Source organism: Salvelinus namaycush, unplaced genomic scaffold (genome assembly GCF_016432855.1).
Source record: "Salvelinus namaycush isolate Seneca unplaced genomic scaffold, SaNama_1.0 Scaffold2001, whole genome shotgun sequence".
Taxonomy (NCBI): Eukaryota; Metazoa; Chordata; class Actinopteri; order Salmoniformes; family Salmonidae; genus Salvelinus; species Salvelinus namaycush.
In genome coordinates this window covers 35,001-42,500 of record NW_024058789.1, presented here as the reverse complement: position 1 = coordinate 42,500, position 7,500 = coordinate 35,001, and positions in this window count along the sequence as shown.

Genomic DNA, 7,500 nt, shown 5'->3' with positions numbered 1-7,500 from the left:
TTTAACCCAGTTCAACCCAGTTTAACCCACTGTTCCATGGTAGGCTGTCATGGCTGTCATGCCAACTCTACACTACATTACCCTTGGACTGTATAGTAGTGGGGGTGTAACTGATGTGTAGAACTATCTAGCTAACTGTTTGAGGGCCAACTCTACACTACATTACCCTTGGACTGTATAGTAGTGGGGGTGTAACTGATGTGAAGAACTATCTAGCTAACTGTTTGTGGGCCAACTCTACACTACATTACCCTTGTACTGTATAGTAGTGGGGGTGTAACTGATGTGAAGAACTATCTAGCTAACTGTTTGTGGGCCAACTCTGAACTGTTAGCTAGCCATCGTACGCTAGATCTGGTTCAGGGTTCTGAGATTAGTCCAACCACACCGCGGTACCGTGCCTAGGACTTGACGTCCCCCGAAGGATATCTGAAGTGCTGCTGTCACTGGTAGGCCAGTGGATAAGACGGCAAAGCTCCTTCATTAAGGAGATGTATTGTTGTGAACGCCGGTTCGAATCCCGGGTCAGCCGTACAGGGGTGAGCTCTACTACACTGGTCTGAGATAGAGACACGGCTCCTCCGCGTGACAGACTCTAATACAGACCAGATGTCATCGACCCGAACACAGCTAGCTGGCTCACTCATGACTAAGACACACATGACTAAGACACACACACACACCACTTTGTTTTTGGGAAATGTCAGGACGTTTTGGAGTGTAATAAAGTTTGATCATAAAAAATCCTATTTTCCCAAACCCCTAACTCTAAACCTAACCCTAATAATAACCCTAACCTTAAACTTGAACCTAACCCTAACTTTAACCCTTAACCTACTGTAACCTTAACCCGAGCCCTAACCCTAAAACCCCAAAATCCTAAATCTAACCTTTAAGTTTAAAATAGCATTTGAACAAATTCAGGACCTGAAAAATAGGACCTGACTAAACAATTACATGTTTTACTTGTTTTCCTACTTTTTCAGGACATTCAGATGAAATGTTAAGACTTTGGGGTCTAGATAATGTAGGAAAACACACACACACACACACACACACACACACACACACACACACACACACACACACACACACACACACACACACACACACACACACACACACACACACACACACTGCTGCAGTACCAGAACTCTCTGAGGAACTGGACTTTCCAGGACTCTTTAGAAATATTCTATTTCTGAGGTACCGGCCCGGGACAGTGTGTCCCCCTCTCTGGATGTAACCATCTCTAAACTCTCTAAACCCCCAGAGAATAGAACGGTCTGACAGAGTCCTAAGTGATACCCTTTCTCCCTATATAGTGCCCTTCACTGGACCAGAGACAATAGGGCTCTGGTCAAAAATAGTGCACTACGGAGTCATTCTACAGAAGTGTTGTAAATTGTGGGGTAAAAAAAAAAAGACATTTGTATCCTGTCTTCCAACATATATCAGATAGACATACACTGACTGGACAAAACATTATGAACGCCGGTTCTTCCCATGACATTCACCGACCAGGTGAATCCAGGGGAAACTTGTTAAATCCACTTCAATCAGTGTAGATGAAGGGGAGGAGACAGGTTAAAGAAGGATTTTTAAGCCTTGAGGCAATTGAGACATGGATTGTGTATGCGTGTCATTCAGAGGGTGAACAGACAAGACACAATATTTAAGTGACTTTAAACGGGGTAAGGTAGTAGGTGTCAGGCGCACCGGTTTGTGTGTGTCAAGAACTGCAACGCTTCTGGGTTTTTCAGGCTCAACAGTTTCTCGTGTGTAACAAGAACGGTCCACCACTCAAAGGACATTCAGCCAACTTGACACAGCTGTGGGAAGCATTGGAGTCAACATGGGCCAACATCCCTGTGGAACGCTTTCAACACCTTGTAGAAACCCTGAGGTTCATTATTAGGAAGGTGTTCTTAATGTTTTGTCTACTACTCACACACTTCGTTTGTAATGCATGTTTGAAGTATTTAATTCCTGCTCACCCCACTACATTAGTCACTACTGAATTCCTGCCCACCCCACTACATTAGTCACTACTGAATTCCTGCCCACCCCACTACATTAGTCATTACTGAATTCCTGCCCACCCCACTACATTAGTCATTACTGAATTCCTGCCCACCCCACTAAATTAGTCATTACTGAATTCCTGCCCACCCCACTACATTAGTCATTACTGAATTCCTACCCACCTCACTACATTAATCACTACTGAATTCCTGCCCACCCCACTACATTAGTCATTACTGAATTCCTGCCCACCCCACTAAATTAGTTACTACTGAATTCCTGCCCACCCCACTACATTAGTCACTACTGAATTCCTGCCCACCCCACTACATTAGTCACTACTGAATTCCTACCCACCTCACTACATTAATCATTACTGAATTCCTGCCCACCCCACTAAATTAGTCACTACTGAATTCCTGCCCACCCCACTACATTAGTCACTACTGAATTCCTGCCCACCCCACTACATTAGTCACTACTGAATTCCTGCCCACCTCACTACATTAATCATTACTGAATTCCTGCCCACCCCACTAAATTAGTCACTACTGAATTCCTGCCCACCCCACTACATTAGTCATTACTGAATTCCTGCCCACCCCAATACATTAGTCACTACTGAATTCCTGCCCACCCCACTAAATTAGTCACTACTGAATTCCTGCCCACCCCACTACAATAGTCACTACTGAATTCCTGCCCACCCCACTACATTAGTCATTACTGAATTCCTGCCCACCCCACTACATTAGTCAATACTGAATTCCTGCCCACCCCACTACATTAGTCATTACTGAATTCCTGCCCACCCCACTACATTAGTCACTACTGAATTCCTACCCACCTCACTACATTAATCATTACTGAATTCCTGCCCACCCCACTAAATTAGTCACTACTGAATTCCTGCCCACCCCACTACATTAGTCATTACTGAATTCCTGCCCACCCCACTACATTTGTCAATACTGACTTCCTGACCACCCCACTACATTAGTAGTGCCCTTGCTGTCTCTGCCTGGCCGGTTCCCCTCTCTCCACTGGGATTCTCTGCCTCTAACCCTATTACAGGGGCTGAGTCACTGGCTTACTGGTGCTCTTCCATGCCGTCCCTAGGAGGGGTGGGTCACTTGAGTGGGTTGAGTCACTGACGTGGTCTTCCTGTCTGGGTTGGTGGCCCCCCCTTGGGTTGTGCCGTGGGGGAGATCTTCGTGGGCTATACTCGGCCTTATCTCAGGATGGTAAGTTGGTGGTTGAAGATATCCCTCTAGTGTTGTGGGGGGCTGTGCTTTGGCAAAGTGGGTGGGGTTATATCCTACCTGTTTGGCCCTGTCCGGGGGTATCATCGGATGGGGCCACAGTGTCTCCTGACCCCTCCTGTCTCAGCCTCCTGTATTTATGCTGCTGTAGTTTATGTGTCGGGGGGCTAGGGTCAGTCTGTTATATCAGGAGTATTTCTCCTGTCTTATCCGGTGTCCTGTATGAATTTAAGTATGCTCTCTCTAATTCTTTCTTTCTTTCTTTCTTTCTTTCTTTCTTTCTTTCTTTCTTTCTTTCTTTCTTTCTTTCTTTCTTTCTTTCTCTCTCTCTCAGAGGACCTGAGCCCTAGGACCATGCCTCAGGACTACCTGGCATGATGACACCTTGTTGTCCCCAGTCCACCTGGTCTTGCTGCTGCTCCAGTTTCAACTGTTCTGCCTGCGGCTATGGAAACCCGACCTGTTCACTGTGATTACTATTATTTGACCATGCTGGTCATTTATGAACATTTGAACATCTTGGCCATGTTCTGTTATAATGTCCATCCGGCACAGCCAGAAGAGGACTGGCCACCCCTCATAGCCTGGTTCCTCTCTAGGTTTCTTCCTAGGTTTTGGCCACCGTGCTTCTACACCTGCATTGCTTGCTGTTTGGGGTTTTAGGCTGGGTTTCTGTACAGCACTTTGTGACATCAGCTGATGTAAGAAGGGCTATATAAATACGTTTGATTTGATTTGATACTGAATTACTGACCACCCCACTACATTAGTCAATACTGAATCCCTGACTGTCTCAATGAATCTTTATAGCAACAAGCCGCTGATCTGAGAAAATGTCTATCTGCGCTTTAGACTAACACTGCTGTAACATGACAGTAACATGACAGTAACATGACTGTAACATGACTGACACTGCTGTAACATGACTGTAACACGACTGTAACATGACTGTAACACTGCTGTAACATGACAGTAACATGACAGTAACATGACTGTAACATGACTGTAACATGACTGACACTGCTGTAACATGACTGTAACACGACTGTAACATGACTGTAACACTGCTGTAACATGGCTGTAACACGGCTGTAACACGACTGTAACACTGCTGTAACATGACTGTAACATGACTGTAACACGGCTGTAACATGGCTGTAACACTGCTGTAACATGACTGTAACATGACTGTAACACTGCTGTAACATGGCTGTAACACGGCTGTAACACGACTGTAACACTGCTGTAACATGACTGTAACATGACTGTAACACGGCTGTAACATGGCTGTAACACTGCTGTAACATGACTGTAACATGACTGTAACACTGCTGTAACACTGCTGTAACATGACTGTAACATGACTGTAACACTGCTGTAACATGGCTGTAACACGGCTGTAACACGACTGTAACACTGCTGTAACATGACTGTAACATGACTGTAACACGGCTGTAACATGGCTGTAACACTGCTGTAACATGACTGTAACACGGCTGTAACATGACTGTAACACTGCTGTAACATGACTGTAACACTGCTGTAACATGACTGTAACACTGCTGTAACATGACTGTAACACTGCTGTAACATGACTGTAACACTGCTGTAACATGGCTGTAACATGACTGTAACACGACTGTAACATGACTGTAACATGACTGTAACACGGCTGTAACACGGCTGTAACATGACTGTAACACTGCTGTAACATGGCTGTAACATGACTGTAACACTGCTGTAACATGACTGTAACACTGCTGTAACATGGCTGTAACATGACTGTAACATGACTGTAACACGACTGTAACACTGCTGTAACATGGCTGTAACACGGCTGTAACATGTGTCTGTCTAATTTAACATTCCAGTTTTAATACTAAGATGATCACTGATCTCTACCAATCTCTCTCTCTCTCTCTCTCTCTCTCTCTCTCTCTCTCTCTCTCTCTCTCTCTCTCTCTCTCTCTCTCTCTCTCTCTCTCTCTCTCTCTCTCTCTCTCTCTCAATTCAATTCAATTCAAGGGGCTTTATTGGCATGGGAAACATGTGTTAACATTGCCAAAGCAAGTGAGGTAGATATTATACAAAAGTGAAATAAACAATACAAATTAACAGTAAACATTACACATACAGAAGTTTCAAAACAATAAAGACATTACAAATGTTATATTATATATATACAGTGTTGTAACAATGTACAAATGGTTAAAGCACACAAGTTAAAATAAATAAGCATAAATATGGGTTGTATTTACAATGGTGTTTGTTCTTCACTGGTTGCCCTTTTCTTGTGGCAACAGGTCACAAATCTTGCTGCTGTGATGGCACACTGTGGAATTTCTCCCAGTAGATATGGGAGTTTATCAAAATTGGATTTGTTTTCAAATTCTTTGTGGATCTGTGTAATCTGTGGGAAATATGTCTCTCTAATATGGTCATACATTGGGCAGGAGGTTAGGAAGTGCAGCTCAGTTTCCACCTCATTTTGTGGGCAGTGAGCACATAGCCTGTCTTCTCTTGAGAGCCATGTCTGCCTACGGCGGCCTTTCTCAATAGCAAGGCTATGCTCACTGAGTCTGTACATAGTCAAAGCTTTCCTTAAGTTTGGGTCAGTCACAGTGGTCAGGTATTCTGCCACTGTGTACTCTCTGTTTAGGGCCAAATAGCATTCTAGTTTGCTCTGTTTTTTTGTTAATTCTTTCCAATGTGTCAAGTAATTATCTTTTTGTTTTCTCATGATTTGGTTGGGTCTAATTGTGCTGTTGTCCTGGGGCTCTGTGGGGTGTGTTTGTGTTTGTGAACAGAGCCCTAGGACCAGCTTGCTTAGGGGACTCTTCTCCAGGTTCATCTCTCTGTAGGTGATGGCTTTGTTATGGAAGGTTTGGGAATCGCTTCCTTTTAGGTGGTTGTAGAATTTAACGGCTCTTTTCTGGATTTTGATAATTAGTGGGTATCGGCCTAATTCTGCTCTGCATGCATTATTTGGTGTTCTACGTTGTACACGGAGGATATTTTTGCAGAATTCTGCATGCAGAGTCTCAATTTGGTGTTTGTCCCATTTTGTGAAATCTTGGTTGGTGAGCGGACCCCAGACCTCACAACCATAAAGGGCAATGGGCTCTATGACTGATTCAAGTATTTTTAGCCAGATCCTAATTGGTATGTTGAAATTTATGTTCCTTTTGATGGCATAGAATGCCCTTCTTGCCTTGTCTCTCAGATCGTTCACAGCTTTGTGGAAGTTACCTGTGGCGCTGATGTTTAGGCCGAGGTATGTATAGTTTTTTGTGTGCTCTAGGGCAACAGTGTCTAGATGGAATTTGTGGTCCTGGCGACTGGACCTTTTTTGGAACACCATTATTTTGGTCTTACTGAGATTTACTGTCAGGGCCCAGGTCTGACAGAATCTGTGCAGAAGATCTAGGTGCTGCTGTAGGCCCTCCTTGGTTGGTGACAGAAGCACCAGATCATCAGCAAACAGTAGACATTTGACTTCAGAGTCTAGTAGGGTGAGGCCGGGTGCTGCAGACTGTTCTAGTGCCCGCGCCAATTCGTTGATATATATGTTGAAGAGGGTGGGGCTTAAGCTGCATCCCTGTCTCACCCCACGACCCTGTGTGAAGAAATGTGTGTGTTTTTTGCCAATTTTAACCGCACACTTGTTGTTTGTGTACATGGATTTTATAATGTCGTATGTTTTACCCCCAACACCACTTTCCATCAATTTGTATAGCAGACCCTCATGCCAAATTGAGTCGAAGGCTTTTTTGAAGTCAACAAAGCATGAGAAGACTTTGCCTTTGTTTTGGTTTGTTTGGTTGTCAATTAGGGTGTGTAGGGTGAATACATGGTCTGTTGTACGGTAATTTGGTAAAAAGCCAATTTGACATTTGCTCAGTACATTGTTTTCATTGAGGAAATGTACGAGTCTGCTGTTAATGATAATGCAGAGTATTTTCCCAAGGTTACTGTTGACGCATATTCCACGGTAGTTATTGGGGTCAAATTTGTCTCCACTTTTGTGGATTGGGGTGATCAGTCCTTGGTTCCAAATATTGGGGAAGATGCCAGAGCTAAGGACGATGTTAAAGAGTTTTAGTATAGCCAATTGGAATTTGTTGTCTGTATATTTGATCATTTCATTAAGGATACCATCAACACCACAGGCCTTTTTGGGTTGGAGGGTTTTTATTTTGTCCTGTAACTCGTT